The sequence below is a fragment of the Chiloscyllium punctatum genome, chromosome 42, assembly GCF_047496795.1.
Source record: "Chiloscyllium punctatum isolate Juve2018m chromosome 42, sChiPun1.3, whole genome shotgun sequence".
NCBI classification, from domain to species: domain Eukaryota; kingdom Metazoa; phylum Chordata; class Chondrichthyes; order Orectolobiformes; family Hemiscylliidae; genus Chiloscyllium; species Chiloscyllium punctatum.
In genome coordinates, this window is record NC_092780.1 from 15,007,837 (window position 1) to 15,026,300 (window position 18,464).

At 42.9% G+C, this 18,464-nt stretch overlaps 1 protein-coding gene across 6 annotated transcripts in view; it reads right to left on the reverse strand.

The window, feature by feature from the left end:
• znf385c (zinc finger protein 385C) overlaps positions 1–18,464 on the reverse strand; it is a 488,384-nt gene that overhangs the window by 214,047 nt on the left and 255,873 nt on the right. The gene's annotated exons all lie outside the window — the stretch shown is intronic.

Genomic DNA, 18,464 nt, shown 5'->3' on the forward strand with positions numbered 1-18,464 from the left:
GATTGTGGGAAGAAACTAGAGCACCCGGAGGAAACCCACGCAGACATGGGGAGAATGTGCAAATTCCACACAGTCACCCAAGGCTGGAATTGATCCCAGGTCCCTGGCGCTGTGAGGCAGCAGTGCTAACCACTGAGCCACCATGCCACCCATGGTCCAGCAGATGTCTTTCAAAAACTTAATGTTTTCCTACGCTGTTAGCAGCCTTGTCTATCCCTTTTGTAGCCACCTTGGAACAACAACATCTTAGATTTAAATAGCACCTTTTACATCCCAAGCCATTTAACAGGAGAAATGATAAAGCAAAGCATGAGACCAAGGATAAAGCAATGAGGATAAATAAGGTCAGGTAGTCAAGTTCAGGTAGGTTTTAACAGAGGAAAGCAAAACAAAGATTTAGGGAGAGATTTTCAGCAGCTGTATGGGACCTAGGACCTAAGACAGACAAACAGTTTAAAACGTACGTAACGTGTTGAAGAAGAATACAGGCAGGAATTACTGCAGTGAGTAACTCACCTCCTGATTCCTCAAAGCCTGTCCACCATCAACAAGGCACAAGTCAGGAGTGTGATGGAAAACTCCCCAGTTGCCTGGATGGGTGCAGCTCCAAAAACACAAGAAGCCTGACACTATCCAAGACCAAGCAGCCTGCTTGATGGGCACCACATCCACAAGCAATCATTGCCTCCACCACTGACGCTCAGTAGTAATGTCTACAAGATGCATTGCAGAAATTCACCAAAGATTCTCAGGCAGCACCTTCCAAACCCACGACCGGTTCCATCTAGAAGGACAAGGGCAGTGGGTACATGGGCACACCACCACCTTCAAATTCCTCTCCAAGCCACACACCATCCTGACTTGGAAATATATCACCGTTCCTTCACTGTTTTTGGGTCATAATCCTGGCATTCCCTCCCTAATTGCAGTGTGGATCCATCCATAGCAGGTGAGCTGCAATGATTCAAGGAGGCAGCTCAATACCGCCTTTTCAAGGGCAACTTGGGACAGACAATAAATGCTGGCCAGCCAGTGATGCCCACATCCCACAAATGTATAAATAATATAATTCTAAAAGGTCAGAAGCCCACATGACAAGGTGGAAAGTCATTGTCTCAATTTTTGCAATGATGGCGCCCTGTGGCCTATAGGATGATGGTCATCCCATGTTTCAGTAGTTGGTCAGGCAGACCTAGGCCTTTTCTGGCTTTAGAATTGTTGCTTTTTAAGTTCTTTTTTTAATTTTAATTTTTTATTTTTCTGGCTCTTTCTCACATGGAGATAGAGAGAGAGAGAGGAATGGATGCTTTTTGTTTGAAGGATCCTCAACTTCCTGAAGGTAAACTAGAAAAGTTTCTCACCCGCTGCTTTCCAAGGCCTTTGAGGTCATCACAGATTTATGTGTAGACATTAGTGGGCCCCATTTTTGGTTTGTACAGCCATGAGGCATTTGGCTTCGAGTTCTATTCCACATTTGGGAGGAATAGCCATCCTTCAAGAGCAACTCCTTACCTATGAGCAACTGCTGTCTGACTCTGGTTGGTTATCAGATTCTAGAGTGCAGACATTGCAAAGGTTAGTGAAGATTGCAGAGGTGTGGACGTGTAAGCTTTGGAATCAAGCCCTGCCTGCTTCTCCTCAGGTTTCTTTGTTTGTCGTCCATTCCTGCTCTCGCTGCCACTGCAAATTGAGCAAGTAGTGTTTACAAAGTGTCATCCTCCGGTGCAGTGTGGGCAGCATGACCTCATAGGCTTCTAGACACAGAGCAGGAGGTGACAAATGTGCCTTCCCCCACTGCCCCACCTCCCCCACACCCCATGTCAGTCAGAGAGCCATATCATATGTTCATTACCTCTATGTGACACTGATCCGTGAGAAGGAAGACTTGATAGTTCCTGATGCCTGAAGCCACCCTGAATTCTTTTAATTACACTGACATTGAAAACTACAGGGTTCACTCCTTCTTAATTTGGCAGGAAGGAGCTGCATTTCTGCTCCAGAAATCCTGGCTGTTGACTTGTTGGGAACCTGCTTCACAGTGGGGGTGGGTTTGGGGGCAAGTTAGCTTGTGGGTGTTTTTGATGTAACACTAATCTTATGTGAACACTGACAGTGCTAGTAAGCTGCATGGACAGAAGGGGAGTCAGAACCCCACCTACCTTTGTCTTCATCTGTAGGAGCAGAAGCAGACTATTTGGCCCATCGAGTCTGCTCCATCGTTCAATGTCTGACTTCCTCCGCTCAATTTTCCTGCTTTTTCCTCAAAACCCATCATTCCCTTACTGATTAAAAATCTCAGCCTTGAATATTCTTAACAACGCAGGCTTGACAACTCTCTGTTGTGAAGAGGGTCATAAATTCACTCTCCTTAGAGAGAGGAAACCTGTCCTCATCTCTTTCTTAAATAAGCAGCCCCTTATTCTGAGTTTCTGCCCTCTGGTCCTAAAGTCTTTCAAGGGGAGCAACAGTGCCACACATACCCTGTCAAAACCCCTAAAAATACGGGTCACCTCTCATTCTTCCAATGAGCACTGGTCCAATCTATTCAATCACAAGAAAATCCCTCCATATCAGGGATCAACCTTAGGAATCTCCCCAGGTAGATGATGATGTGGAGGTATTGGTGTTGGACTGGGGTGACTCCACTTCACCTGACGAAGGGGCAGCGCTCCGAGAGATTTTGATTTCAAATAAACCCATTAGACTATAACCTGGTGTCGTGTGACCTCTGAGGTTATTGCTGAAACAGCTGAAGATGGTTGAGCACTGAGCAATATTCTGATGAAGGGCTTTTGCCCGAAATGTCGATTTTCCTGCTCCTCAGATGCTGCTTGACCTGTTGTGCTTTTTCAGCACCACACTCTCGACTCTAATCTCCAGCATCTGCAGTACCCACTTTCGCCTAATATTCTGGTGAACCCTTCTATTCATTTGGCGCAGAAATGACAGGTTGGCAACTGGCGTCAAGAACAGGAATCCTGTCTGGCTTTCCCCTCCCTGTGCATTGTAACTGACTGTCAGCTCACCTTACATTGATTAGTATCCCCTGGGGAATGAACCGGAGAACTTACAGATGCCTTTCTTAATTTCACAGAGAATGTGATCACTTCATTCAAAGGTTTGCAGCCATGTCATAATACAAAGCTGGAAGTCTTTGGACTTGGCAAAGACTTGCCCACCTTGGTGGAAAGCAGAGGCAAATGTTACTTCACGCGCAGAACCCACAGTCGGAGAGAATGATATTTACTGTAACCTTTTGCTTTAAATTCATTAAATTCAGCTAAAGGGCGGAAACATGGTTCAGTAGCTTCCCTTGATAAAGAAATAAAAAATGCATAATTCTGTCTGACTTGCATTTGCTGTCCAGTCTAAGCGACATAGGAACAAATATTGAGTGCCACAGATCAGTCAGTCAGAAAAGAAAGAGATCATTTTCAGGAAGGCAACATGTTTTCTAATAAAAATGTAAATAAAGTTCACCAGTTAACTGAGGAAAAAAAAAAAGAGTTGCCTTGAGATATGTGGCATAATGTTGTCCTATAGCTGCAACTGGAAAGGAAATGGGGGTGATTAGCTGCTGATTGTGAAAGATAAGTTCATATTCTGAGTGACATGGGGAAGCTATTCCACCTGAACTGTTATTTGCCAGTTTTATCATAGCGAGTGGAACCAGGGCAAAATTACACTTATGACTTTCCTTTTCAGCACGGAAAGTGACCCTTCAGTCCAACCAGTCCATGCCAACCATAATCCCAAACTAGACTAGTCCCACCTGCCTGTGTTTGGCCCATATTCCTCCAAATATTTCTTATTCATGTACTTCCCTAAATATCTTTTAAATGTTGTAACTGTACCTGCATCCACCACTTCCTCTGGAAGTTCACTCCACACACAAACCACTTTCTGTGTTAAACACTTGTCCCTCATGTCTTTCTTAAATCTTTCTTCTCTCATTTTAAAAGCATGCCTCCAGTCTTGAAATCCCCTGGCCTAAGGAAAAGACACTTACCATTCACTTTATCTATACCCTTCATGACTTCACAAACTTCTATAAGGTCACCTCTCAATCTACTATGCTCCAGTGAAAAAAATCCCAGCCTATCCAGTAACTCCGATACTCAAAGGTCTGAGCAATGAAGACATGTGTGCCAATCCCTTTTTAACCACCCTGTCTATATGTGATGCAAACTTCAAAGAATTATGTATCTGCACCCCCAGGTCACTTTATTCTACAACACTACCCAAAGTCCTACTTTTAATTGTACAAGCCTCGCCTCCGTTTGTTTTACCGAAATGCAATACCTCACATTTATCCAAATTGAACTCCATCTGCCACTCTTCAGCCCATTGACATAATTGATCAAGATCTCTTTGTAATCTAACTCTGCTGTAAACTAAGGTAGTGAATTCATGCTTTGCAGTATCAAGACTTACCAGGGACAATGTGCAGCAGACTTGGATCCCCTGAAGCAACAAAAAGTGGCTGTATGCAAAGTTCAGTGAGTCTCTCACAGTAAGGTGACCATTTGTATATTGGATAGGGGTAGTGGGGGCAGAAGTGATGGTCTTGTGTACAACAGTGCAAGAAAAAATAAACACTGTTACGACCTTCTTAAGGATAAAAAGGAATGGACAGAAATGCTTGTCTCATTGGTGATGGCCACACAAAAATGATTTGTTTTTTAACCATTGAGTACTTTGAACCCAAAGAAACCCTATGAACCACCAACTGGAATTGATATAAGTCCTACATTCAGATACTGATTGATCTGCTCATTTGCAGCATTTTCCCTTCTTATTTTGCATTTTTTGAAATTTAAACCTTTTAGAGGTGGTTATTCTACCTCTCCTTGACGTTTAGAGAGTGAGATTGGATTGTTCAGGAATTATAACTTGGAATTGTTTTCACATCAAAAGATTATTTTCCTATTTTTCACAAGATTTTGAAATGAGCTGACCTTTTAAAAAATTTGCCCTTTTTTTTAGGGTGTGACTAAGATACTTTGATTTTATTAGAAAGACTCCGATATTGTTTCCGTCGGTAAAAGCAATGTACCACCTTGTGCTTTTCTTTTAGAAACATAATGCTTTCTTATTGTAAGATCTTTCTCCCGTGGTCTGAATTGAAGAGTGGCTATTGCCAGGAGAAGGACTGAAACATCAATAAGATTAACCATTCTGTGTTCCCTTGGGGGTGTGTATGCTGATGACTTGGACTGCACATCTTTGTCGACTTTAAACTTAGTGTGTCACAAACTACAGCACAGTATGCACGAGTATGAAAAGACTGCTTCTGTTGGTTTAACAGATGGAAACATAAGCAAAAGAAGCATCTCTACTTCTTAAAATTTTCATACACTAAAAGATTGAAAACCAGGCCCACATGGATATTGACCCTACTTAATTTCACATGGACATATTAGTTTATCATTATGTTATAACTAGCTTTGACATAAAAACAGCATGGGTATCACGGTGGAAAGATTATCAGTACACAGTCTCCTGCAGGAAATCTCCCTTACTATCTGGGAAAATTAGAAACTACTTCCCGTTGTTAATCATCTGGTTTTTTTTGTCAACTTTTCCATTTGATTAACGTCAGTTAAGTCCTCTGTTCATGTTTCTAACGTTTACTCCAAATTGATGGTCAGACCCTTATAAGCATGAGATAATAGGACATTGAACTTCTCCCTAAAAAGCTTTCCAGGTACTTTATAATAATGAACAGCAAGTTAGCTTCCACAGCTGTACTTCATCTTTTGTGAGTCTGCTTCTCTATGGGCACTCAATCTTCTGGTTATTGCCTTTCATACCTAGCATCTGTGGCAAGCTGAGTTTCACCTTCCCAAGTACATCACCCATGTCTTTTAGATTAGATTACCTACGGTATGGAAACAGTCAATATGGTCCAACGAGTCCACACCGACCCTCCAAAGAGCAACCCACCCAGACACATTCTCTACCCTATATTTAAATCCTGACTAATGCACCTAACACTATGGGCAATTCAGCATCACCAATTCACCTGACCTGCACTTCTTTGGATTGTGGGAGGAAACCAGAGCACCAAGAGGAAATGCACACTGAAATGGGGGAGAAGGTGCAAACTCCACACAGATAGTTGTCCAAGGCAGGGATTGAACCTGGGTCCCTGGCACTGTGTGGCAGCAGTGCTAACCACTGTGTTGCCATGCTGCCCTTTTGTTTCTCAGTTCGTATTTACTTTTGTTATTCTATCAATTTAAAAGTGTTAAGATTTCAAGACTCCGAAAAATTCTTCAAACATCAACCTTTATTCACTGGCTCTGGCTTATTACTTGGAGAAGCCTTGAATTGTAACTCTTCATGTTTGGCTTGTATCTTACACAGAACAAGGCCTGAATGCTGAGCATGAACTATTCTCTGGCCAATAATTATCAGTGTATCACGGTCCACCGGCAGCTAAAGTGCCCCATTACCACCGGCAATTTTTCTCCAACTCTCCATTCTCTATTATCCAATATTTCTTGCACCAACTCTTCAGTTCATAATGAATTCTAGACATTGTTACAAGGTTCTAATAATTTCTTATTTCAATCTAGAAAGATTGAGACTGAGCTTTGGTAATAGCTTTATTTTCCAATGATGCATTAGTAGCCATGCGTCAATGTCTATCTAGCTCAGTTTGAAGCCAGATTTCTGCCAAAACTATGACATCTGACCTAAAACAATTCAAACTCCTAAGTATCCAATTTTATTTGCAATTCTTTGCCCATTTATACTCTACACACTACAACTGACACTGTAGTTCTTTGAAAGCCTCCTCCCTTTCACTTGTTCTTGCTATCATATCAAAGGAAGAAACAATTGCACATTTTATGCCCTCAGGATGTGTTAAAATATTTCACAGATGATTAATAATTTTGAAGCATAAGTACACGCAAGTGCAGAAAATAACTCTTCTTCCACATCTCCCTCAGACAGTGTCTGTCTTCAGTCCTAGCAACTGCCATTCTGCACTCACTCAACTGGCCAATCGCCAATCAGCACCCAGTGGATGCAATACCAGTAGCTGCCACTGCTCAGAGTGGCACTAGTGGGCAATGGAATGTTCACAGGTTGTGGCAGCTCTCAGGAATCCTAAATCCCAGGGAAGACCCAACAGTTAGGGAGGTTGTAGTACACTGGTAACGTCATTGAACTCACAACCCAGCACCCCAGGCCAATACTCTGGGGACCTGAGTTCGCATCCCACTGTGGGAGATGGTGAAATTTGGAATTAAATTTTTTGAAATTCTGGAATACAGAGCTGACCATGCAATCGTTGACATTAGGAAACCTATCTGGTTCCCTTTGGGAACAAAATTTGCTAATCTTAATAAGAACTGCGGATGCTGTAAAACAGAAATTGTTGGAAAAACTCAGTAGGTCTGTCAGCATTTGTAGAATGAAATCAGAGTTAATGTTTCTGGTCTGGTAGAATTTCCACAAATCTGCTAGTTCTACCTGGTTTGGGCTACGTCTGACTCCAACCCCATAGCAAGGTGGTTTACTCTAAATTAATAAACCCAGCCAGCAATGCTCACATCCCATAAACAAATAAAACAAAATGTTAAGTGGCTGAAGGACTGGTCTTGTCCAATGGAATTGAAATGGGGCTCTCCCCAGAGGGCAAGATCCCCTTTGGCAATATTCAATTTTGCCTCAAAAAAGGGATGTGAACACTCATGACTCAGAAAGGTGACAGTGCTCCCAAGTGAGCCACATCTGGAAGCTGGATCGAGAGTGTGTTGCTGGAAAAGTACAGCAGATCCGAGGAGCAGCAGAGTCAACGATTCAGACATAAGCCCTTCATTTGGAACCTGAACATGCAAGTTGAAGACATCAGTGCTGGTTCCACTGCTTTTCATCATTTATATAAATGATTTGGATGTGAACATAGGAGGTATAGTTAGGAAGTTTGCAGATGACACCAAAATTGGAGGTGTGGTGAAGAAGGGTTACCTCAGATTACAATGGGATCTTGATCAGATGGGCCAATAGGCTGAGGAGTGGTGGATGGAGTTGAATTTAGACAAATGCGAGGTGCTGCAGTTTGGAAGAGCAGGACTTATGCACTTAATACTAAGGTCCTAGGGAGTGTTGCTGAAAAAAAAAGAGACCTTGAAGTGCAGGTTCATAGTTCCTTCAAAGTAGAGTCGCAGGTAGATAGGATAGTGAAGAAGGCATTTGGTATAGAACAATACAGTGCAGAACAGGTCCTTCGGCCCTCGATGTTGCGCCGACCTATGGACTTTTCTCAGCTCATCCCCCTACACTATCCCAAAATCATCCATGGGCTTATTTAAGGATTGTTTAAATCTCCTTTTATTGGTCAGAGTATGGAGTACAGGAGTTGGGAGGTCATGTTGCAGTTGTACAGGACATTGGTTAAGCCATTTTTGGAATATTGCGTGCAATTCTGGTCTCCTTCCTAGTGGAAGGATGTTGTGAAACTTGAAAGGGTTCAGAAATGATTTACAAGGATGTGGCCAGGTGTTGGAGGATTTGAGCCACAGGAAGAGGCTGAAGAGGCTGGGACTGTTTTCCCTGGAGCTTTGGAGGTTGAGGGGGGACCTTACAAAGGTTTATAAAATCATAAGGGACATGGATAGGAGAAATAGACAATGTCTTTTCCCTGGGGTGGGGGAGTCCAGAACTAGATGGCATTGGTTTGGGGTGAGAGGGGAAAGATATAAAAGGGACCTAAGGGGCAACACTTTCACACAGAGGGTGGTGCGTGTATGGAATAAGCTGCCAGAGGAAGTGATGAAGGCCGGTACAATTGAACATTTAAAAGGCATCTGGATGGGTAATGAATAGGAAGGGTTTGGAGGGATATGGGCCAGGTGCTGGCAGGTGGGACTAGATTGGGTTGGGATATCTGGTCAGCATGGACGGGTTGGACAGAAGGGTCTGTTTCCGTGTTGTATATCTCTATGACTCTATGACATAGAAGAACATGACTTACTTACTCACAATAAATCCCAGAACCACACTGACTGTGATTAATCATAGACCAAAAGAATCACTGACAAACGAAGAAGACACAAGTTCTCAGCAAACAGGAGAAACGCGGCATATGGAAGGGGTGTAGGTGTGGGGTTTGGGATGTGAGGATTTTCTTCCACTCTCCTTACACTGGTTTCCTTACAATTAACGCTGCTGACAATAAATTAATAACCTGAGCACAACTTAAAAGTTAACATTTTAAAAAAATCAATGGTGAATGTTTTCTCCTGGAGATTCAATTTGTTTGATTTTTAATTGAGAAAACTTCTGGTGTAAACCAATTTGGAATAGAAAAGCAATTCACACAGAACACTTCGAGCTGAGAATTCATTGGCTCTTTACTGAAGAGATTCATATTGGACGATACATGCCATCTTTATTTTTGTCACTAACTTAAGCTTCAATATAATGTACAGCTAACGTTCTATTTTTAAACTTAATTCATCAGTGACTTTAAAGCAGATAAAACCACAGATTCAGGATGACATTTTATCCATGATTTAAAATTATAGTCGAGGTGTGGAGAAGTGTAAATGAATAAGATAATTACAATTTACAAGATGAGTTTCAAAAAATGATGCTGCAATGATTTTGATATTAAAAAACCCCAGATTTTGAGCAAGATGATCTTCCTCCTGATCTCTCTTAACAGGCTATGATTTGAAATTGTCCCTGATAGAATCAGAGAATCCCTACATTGCCAAAGAGGCCATTCAGCCCTTTGAGTCTGTACTTATTCTCCAAACGGCATCCTGCCCAGAGCTCGCTTCTCCCCCATCCTCATAACCTCTCATTTACCATGGCTAACACCCCTAGCCTGCATCTTTTGAGACACTATGAGGTAATTTTGTATGGCCAATCAACTCTAACCTGCATCAGCTTTGGACAATGGGAGGGAACCAGAGCACCATCCTTACGCTCCTGTCCTGAATAGATTTTCCAGGATGGGCCGAATACTTTCAGAAAACCTCAGCATGATTAATGATTGGGAATATTGTGGGAAAACCTTGGGTTCCATTAAATACCCTGTGAATGGCAAGATTCTGTTGGAGGTTTAATTCATGTTTGTGTTGACCCTGGATTCCAGAAACAAGATTCCAAGACCCAGCACCATTCCCAGGCAAAGAAAGAGAATGTATGACACTGTTCACTTGTCTATGTTAGAGCAGATATAGTGTGCATCTGTACGTCTGGAGATAAATTTGCAGATTAATGGCGGTTCAGAGAATCAGCTCCCCATCCAATTTTCTTCCCCGCCCACGGAGTTATCAGGATGGATTAGTGCTATTCCCAGAGGACCATCTATCATGAAATACCATAAATTTATAATCATTCTTTTGGGACATTTTCTGATCCTTTCACACTGGCACACTGTAGCGCCAAATTGGAAATAATCATTAACACAGCTACTGCAATGGCACAGTTGCTGGAGCAAGAGTACAATATTTTTCCCTTTATTCTTCCATGGAATGGGAGTATCACTGTATTTGTTGCCCATCCCTGAGCGTCCTTGAAATAAGTGGCTTGTTCAGCCATTTTGAAAAACAGGCAAAACTGAGGACTGCAGATGCTGGAAATCAGAGTTTAGATCAGTGTGGTGCTGGAAAAGCACAGCAGGTCAGGCAGCATCCGAGAAGCAGGAAAATCAATGTTTCAGGCAAAAGCCTTTCATCAGGAATGAAGGCAGGGAGCCTCTGAGTGGAGAGATAAATGGGAGGGGGCTGGGGATAAGGTAGCAGAGATTACAGTAGGTGGATGGGGTTGGGGAGGAAGGTGATAGGTCAGAGAGGAGGGTAGGAAGGAAGATTTGCAGGTAGGACAGGTCATGAGGATGGTGCTGAGCTGGAAGGTTAGAACTGGGGTAAGGTGGGGGGGGAGGGGAAATGAGGAAACTGGTGAAGTCCACATTGATGCCCTGGGGTTGAAGTGTTCCGAGGCGGCAAGCACTGAGAAAACAGATGTGGCTGTGGTCGCAGGTCTGTTTAAGGGCATGGTTGAAGAGCTTCAGGGCAGAGGAGATGACCTGGGGGTTGCAGTGAGAGAGACAGACTCACTGAGATTCTTGTAGACAGAGGAGAACTTCTTCAAGGTAAGCATCCTTGCAAGAGGATTCACATTTTGGAGAACAGCTAAGAGTTGACCCCATTCGTTTTTCCAGGTGAAGCAGCACTTTATCTGAACTTTACTTAGTCTAGTCTACTGTATTCGCTGCTCATAACATGGTCTATTCTCCACTGGGGGAGATGAAATGCTGACTGGGCAACCGCTGTGCAGAACACTTTTGTTCTGTCTGCAAAAATGACCTGGAGCTTCCTGTTGCCTGCCACTTCAACACACTGCCCTGTTCTCTGGCCAACATCTCTGTCTCAGGCCTGCTGTAGTGCTCGAGCAAACCTCAGCACAGGCTGAAAGAACAGCATTTCATTTTCTACCTGGGAATGTTTCAGCCTTCAGGACTCAAGATCGAAGTCAGTAATTTTACGACCGGAGCTTCTTATCCCATGTCCTCACTCCAACCCCCACAAACCGGGCCTTGTCATTATAGGGGCTGCTACCACAATCAACTTCTTGTCAGCCACCAATGGTCCCCATTAGCAGCTCTTGATACCCCCAGGCTGACCATTACTTGTTCCTTCCGTTTTTTTCTCTCTGGGCTCAATCACTTATTGTTTACTCCTCCCCCTCCCCCACCCCATCTTCAGCATATATACATACCTTTTCCTACTACAGTCAGTTCTGAAGAAGCATCACTGGACCTGAAACAAAGTCTCTGCTTTCTCTCCACAGGCGCCGCCAGACCTGCTGAGTTTTTCCAGCAATTTCTGTTTTTGTTTCACGTAGTAGAGGTTTACAGGAGAGGGGGAAGATTTGAAAGGGACTTAAGAGGCAACTTTTTCACACAGAGGGTGGTGCATGTACGGAATGAGCTGCCAGAGGACGTGGTGGAAGCTGGTATGACCAACCCATTTAAGAGGCATCTGGATGGGTATATGAACAGCAAGGGTTTAGAGGATCATGGGCCAAGTGCACGCAAATGGAACTAGATTAGTATAGGATATCTGGTCAGCATAGACGAGTTGGACCGAAAGGTCTGTTTCCATGCTGTACGACTCTAATACAAAAGAGGCCTTTTGACCCATCAACTCTGTACCACCAAGACTATGCTAAATCTACATCAGTCCCACTTTCCAGCACTTGACCCATAGCCTTGAATGTTATGACATTTCAAGAGCTCATTCAAGTATTTTTAAAGACTGTGAGGTAAGTTAGCTTGAATACCCTCCCAGGCAGTGTATTTTTGCAAATTCCAAGTAAGCTCCTGCTTTCCACCTTTAAAATGCGCTGCCTTATTATTGACCCTTCAACTAAAGGAAGCAACTGCTTCCTATCCACCCTGTCCGTACCCCTCATAATCTTATCCACCTGTATCAACCTTCCTTGCTTCATAGATCCACCTGAGCTTATCCAGACTCACTTAATAGGCAAAGTGCACCGTTCCAGGAGATATCCTCTGCACCACCTCCACTGCAATCCCATCCTTCCTATGATGTGGTGACCAGAACTACACACAGTATTCAGCTGTGGTCTAACCATAGTTCTGTACAGCTCCAAAACGATGCACTTGGTCTTATAATCTATGTCATGACTGATAAAGGCAAGTGTCCCATATGCCTTCTGAACTACCCTATTAACCTGCCCTGCCACCTTCATTTGTTGTGGGTCTGGAGTCACATGAAGGCCAGGCCAGACAAGGACGGCAGATTTCAATCCTGTAAGGGACGAAGGGCTCAGATGGGTTTTCACATCAATCAGTTGATGGTCATCATTGTTGTGTGAGTGGGTCAGGACCCTGGAGCAACCTTGCGCTGATGTCACAGAGCGGCACATCGCTGAGTAGGAATAGCACAGTGTGGGGTTTAGATCGGAGTGGTGCTGGAAAAGCACAGCAGGTCAGGCAGCATCTGAGGAGCAGGAAAATTGATGTTTCAGGCAAAAGCCCTCCACCAGGAATGAGGGCAGTGGGGGCAGAGTTACAGCCCAGTAGGACTGGATGGATCAATCTGGAATTCACAGTAGAATGAACCTTTTTTTGGAAATGGCACAGAAGGTACATTGATTTGAAAACATGAAGAAAACCAGTCCTCTGTCAGTAAAGGTCAGGGCCTGGTAATCTAAGAATAGACCGCATTGTTTTGAAGTCTAAGTCTGAAGACAGTTCTTGACTTTGCCTTCTCCTTGAGTGACCCAAACTCTCAGTCTGGCTTCAAAACACATAATAAAACAACTATTATTCAAGTTTTTGCTCAATTTTATGGCTCAAATCTCAATCCCTGGCCTGTGTCAGCTGATCTTAACTGGTTTATTAAATTATCAACTCAGGATTGCTGCTTCTGAGTTTAATCCATTGATCCCAGCCAGAAATTTCATAATAGGTGATGAAAGGGCTGGATTATGCAGGTGACATCTCCCTAATCTGACACTTACCTGCCCAGCAGCCTGGATCCTGTGGCCCCTGTTTTGACTTTCACAGGCTTTATTGATCTTTATTCATGTTCTCTTTGTTACTATTTGGATACCCTAAAATTTGCTTTTAGTGTTCATCAGAAAATCAATCATACATTAGGCATGTGATTTTTACAAGTAAAGGTAAAGTCTTTACTTGGAACGTGTTTTGGAATTAACTGTTTGAGGCATGGTGGCTCAGTGGTTAGCACTGCTGCCTCACTGCACCAAGGTCCCAGGTTCAATTCCAGCCTTGGGTGACTGTCTGTGTGGTTTGCACATTCTCCCCATGTCTGCGTGGGTATCCTCTGTGTGCTCTGGTTTCCTCCCACAGTCCAAAGATGTGTAAGTTAGGTGAATTGGCCATGCTAAATTGCCCATAGTGTAAGGTGCATTAGTCACAGGGGGGGGCAAGTTGCTCTTTGGAAGGTCGGTGTTGACTTGTTGGGCCGAAGGGCCTGTTTCCACACTGTAGAGAATCTAATCTACATGCTTTCCTGTTAGGAGGTGGTGGAGGCTGGTACAGTTACAACATTTAAAAGGCATCTGGATGTGTATATGAACAGGAAGGGTTTCAAAGGATATAGGCCAAATGCTGGCAAATGGGACGAGATTAGGTTAGGGTATCTGGTCGGCATAGAGGAGTTGGACTGAAGGGTCTGTTTCCATGCTGTACATTTCTATGACTCTATCTGGCAAATTGTCTGGTTTGGCAAAGCCCAGTTCTGAGGCCACTGCATTAGAGGGGTAGAGCCTCTACAAGTACTCCCTTGGGACCAAATGTTGACTCTTCAACGAGTGACTGCATTTTGATTAAGTTAAAATCAGGCCCTCAAAGTCCAAGCTCAGCAGAAGGGACTGGTGATAGGACTAAGGTCCCAGTGAATAGGCTTTTGTGGAACTGCATCCCAGTAACAGGGAAGAGAGGTCGAGAGAAGCAGGAGGAAATCAATAATTTAAAGAAAGGATATACCAGCATAGAAGGCAGTCAGTAACATTAATAAATTTAATAGTCTAGAAAGCCCCCATTCTGAAATACTGCACTCAATACCTCTGAAAGACACTAGTGTTTCTCTTAGAACTACACTCAAAGATGATTAAACATGAAACAATAGGACCTTGAGAGAAGACTCGCAAATACTAGTTGACAGGCACATGATAGCTGGCTGACAGATGCATGTAGCAGACAGAATATTTCTGCTGATTTTTGCATATTAATTCTAGTTGATGAATGACATCAAGACCCCTGGATAGTCTGGAAATGTGAGGAGCATTAGAAAGTTAAATTACCCAAATATTTTATTTCAGAAGGAAAGAAGGTTAAAAAAAATTTAAAATATCAGTTCGATCAAAACTTGCTTACTAACACGAAAAAATCCAAAAATATAAAAGTTATTTCCAACTTTTAAACCAAATACATTTTTATTTGTTAAGAGTCACGGTGGTATTAATACATTAACTGCACAGTTTAAAGAAATTAACGCATTAATGCGTGTTCTATTTTTGTATGCAAGCTTCTGGCAAATTTCAACTTAAAATTTGGTATTCACATCAAGTCACAGGGCTAATAATTCCCACAAGGTCCCTAACTCAGATGGATTGTGCTTTATTTGAATGTAAGATGACACATGAATTTAATGTTTAAGCCTACTTTGGGGATTTTCAAGATAAAATGCCAAAGTCTTTTTTTAAACCTTCTTACATATTAAGCTGGAATTATTTTTGCAGTGATGTCAATGCACACAAGTTTCTCCGACTTGTATTCAATTCTTCCTTCTGCCACTTTAACCTAAGCGTCAACTGGTTATTTTAATTGGCCAAAACAGTGGAGAGAAAAATGTAAGATGTGTCAAGCACATGTACAAATTACATTATGCACAGCAATTTCCAGGCTATTATTTTTAACTACTATATACTTGTCTTGAATTCATTCCAATTGTACATCAGTGCATCTGTATTTGCTAGTTCAACCGCAAAGGTTGCAGTCTCGTTAATGTTTAAAGTACTTGTCATAAGTACCTGTCAGCAGAAAACAGCGGAAATCCATTGGTTTGGTGCTAATGATAGTGTTGGAAAGAGGTCATCTGAATGCTCGCTTTGTTGTTGAGTACCTCTCGAGATCAAAAGGTAATTGCACATGGGAAAGGCCATCCATCCATCTCAGTTCGTCCATCCAGAAGGATCCCACAGGACAACTATCCAATTCATTCTTAGATAATTACAGGAATTTTCTTTCACGTGGACTATCTGGAATTTCATGCCATGTGGGTCATCACCCTTTTCCTTTAGGGAGCCCCTTTAGTGCGTTAGCTTACAAACCATGGCCCAGTAACACAATTTAATTCATAGTCATTTTCTGGAGTTAACATTTTGACACTGCTTTTATTATCTTACATTTAAAAATTGGGACTGCAAAATAAATGCAAAAGATGGGGTAGCCTCACTAGGGTAAATCAGGAAGACCCCATTGAGCATGGTGGGGGTGGAGGGATGGGACAGAGGGACAGACAAGTGAATGGAAAGTCAGGATACAATTCAGGTGATGGGCTGCCCTTTCCCATGGGGTTGGAAAAAGGTTCTATTGGGCACAGGTAGCCTGACCAGGAATGTCTACCACTCTCCCCATCTCAGACCTCAGACCCACACAGCGGCTCAGTGGTTAGCACTGCTGCCTCACAGCACCAGGGTCCCAGATTCGATTCCAGCCTCAGATGACTGTCTGTGTGGGATTTGCACATTCTCCCCGTGTCTGCGTGGGTTTCCTCCGGGTGCTCCGGTTTCCTCCCACAGTCCAAAGATGTGCAGGCCAGGTGAATTAGCCATGCTACACTGCCCATAATGTTAGGTGCATTAGTCAGAGGGAAATGGGTCTGGGTGGGTTCTCTTTGGAGGGTCGGTGTGGACTTGTTGGGCCGAAGGGCCTGGTTCCACACTGTAGGGAATCTAATCTAATCGCTTACGATCAATGGTCATACATAAACTAAAGTCTGGTAGTTAGGGAACTTCCGGAGGATTGTTGGGAGAGTTTTGTTGGCCTGAAGGGAGCAATGACAACCCAAATTCTCTGTATGTGGGGAGCCAGATGGGCATTTCTACTTTTACATATTTGGTGTTGTGGTCCAGTAGTATGTAGGTGACAGTGGCCCCATTGAGTGTCTGGTGGGTCTTACAGAGCTAAGTGATTGCAGAGAATTGTCACCTGGACCCTAATCTACATTTAATTACAAGGCTCAACTTGAGTCAGGTGGGTACCTCAGTCTGCAAAGCAACTTGGACCAAAGGAAATAAAGGGAAAGTCGACCATGTGTAGTCCAAACCCCAATTCATCTCAGGCACAATTAGACATTGCCTAATGGAAACAGACTGTGGAATGGAGAGGGCAGTTAAATGGGGAAGATACAAAGAACAAAGAAAAGTTACAGCCAAGAAACAGGCTCTTCAGCCCTCCAAGCCTGTGCCGATCCAAATCCACTGTCCAAACCTATCGCTCAATTCCTATGCGCCTGTATCCCTCTGCTCCCCACCTACTTATGCATCTGTCCAGACACATTTTTAATTAATCTACCGTGCCTGCCTCTACTACTTCTGCTGGCAACGCGTTCCAGGCACCTACCACCCTCTGTGTGAAGTACTTGCTGCATATATCCCCCTTACACTTTTCACCTCTCACCTCGAACGCATGACCTCTCGTTATTGAATCCCTCACCCTGGGAAAAAGCTTATCTCTATCTGTCTATACTCTTCATGATTTTTGTAGACCTCAGTCAGGTCCTCCTGATGACACAGACGGTTGGGGAGCAGGATAGGAATGAAATGGGGTGCAAGTTGAAGCGATCTGCATGCGGCATGTTTACTCCAATCTAGAAGTGTCAAAGTCCTAGACCTGAGGTCTTTCTGGGGTCATATCGAGAGGAATCTTTCTTGGAGCCAAGACAGAGAGAAAAGACATGCCCTAGACTTGTCCTGTGAGAAGTGGCATTCCTGGAATTAATATCGGAAGCAGAGGGATATTCTTGAACCTGAAGCTGAGTGAAGGTGCTCCTGCGATCAAGGCTGGGGGACAACAGCCATTAAGAATGGAGAGTTTAAGTGTGAATAAAATTTTACATTAATGTTGTAATACGTTTTATACAACATTAATCTTTGAAACGTGACAGATATAGCAATTTCCAATGTTGTGTACCCAGCACCAACATCATACATTCCCAAGTCAATTTCTCCATGGAAATGATAGTGAAAGAATGAGAAGGCTGTGTGAGTATTGCTGAATAAACAGACATGCTGTCAAAGCATTTCATCATGCAATCATCAGAATGGAATTGCAAGACTATTACATCTCAAAGGGAACAACAATACATACTGGATGAGAAGGTGCTGATTAATTGGCAAGCAGACTCTGATTGCCAGAGGTGCTGTCACAGAGAATGAACCAGGCAAGTTAAGTGCCAAACTTTTGTTTAAATATAAATCAGGCAAATCACTGTAATGCCCGCTTGGAGAGTTCTGGGATTTCTCAAACTCATTTTACACAGCATCCTTGGAAGAAATGTGCATTCCGCTAGGTTGAATTTGGATGTAAAACTATAACTCAGTGGTGAAAGGACAGAGCGCCAATACATTTTATCCCACTCATAAGGAAAGTTATCAACCTGCAAATGAGTATGATTTATCATCATTTAATGGGATGGTGTTTCAACATTTGAGCGTTTAAGTGAACTACTGCCAATAGTATTGGAAAAGTACTATAACTAAAGGCATTTGTGTCTGTGTCAATATAGCAGACTGTGATGAGTGAGTTGTGTTTACACAGATTTAGTTTGTTATAATAGATAAATCAGTGCAATTAGACCAAGATTGTAAAGTACAAGTTAAAGTGTGCGCAATTTCCATGGCACAGTTTAAATGCAGAGGATTGATGCCATTTTCACAAA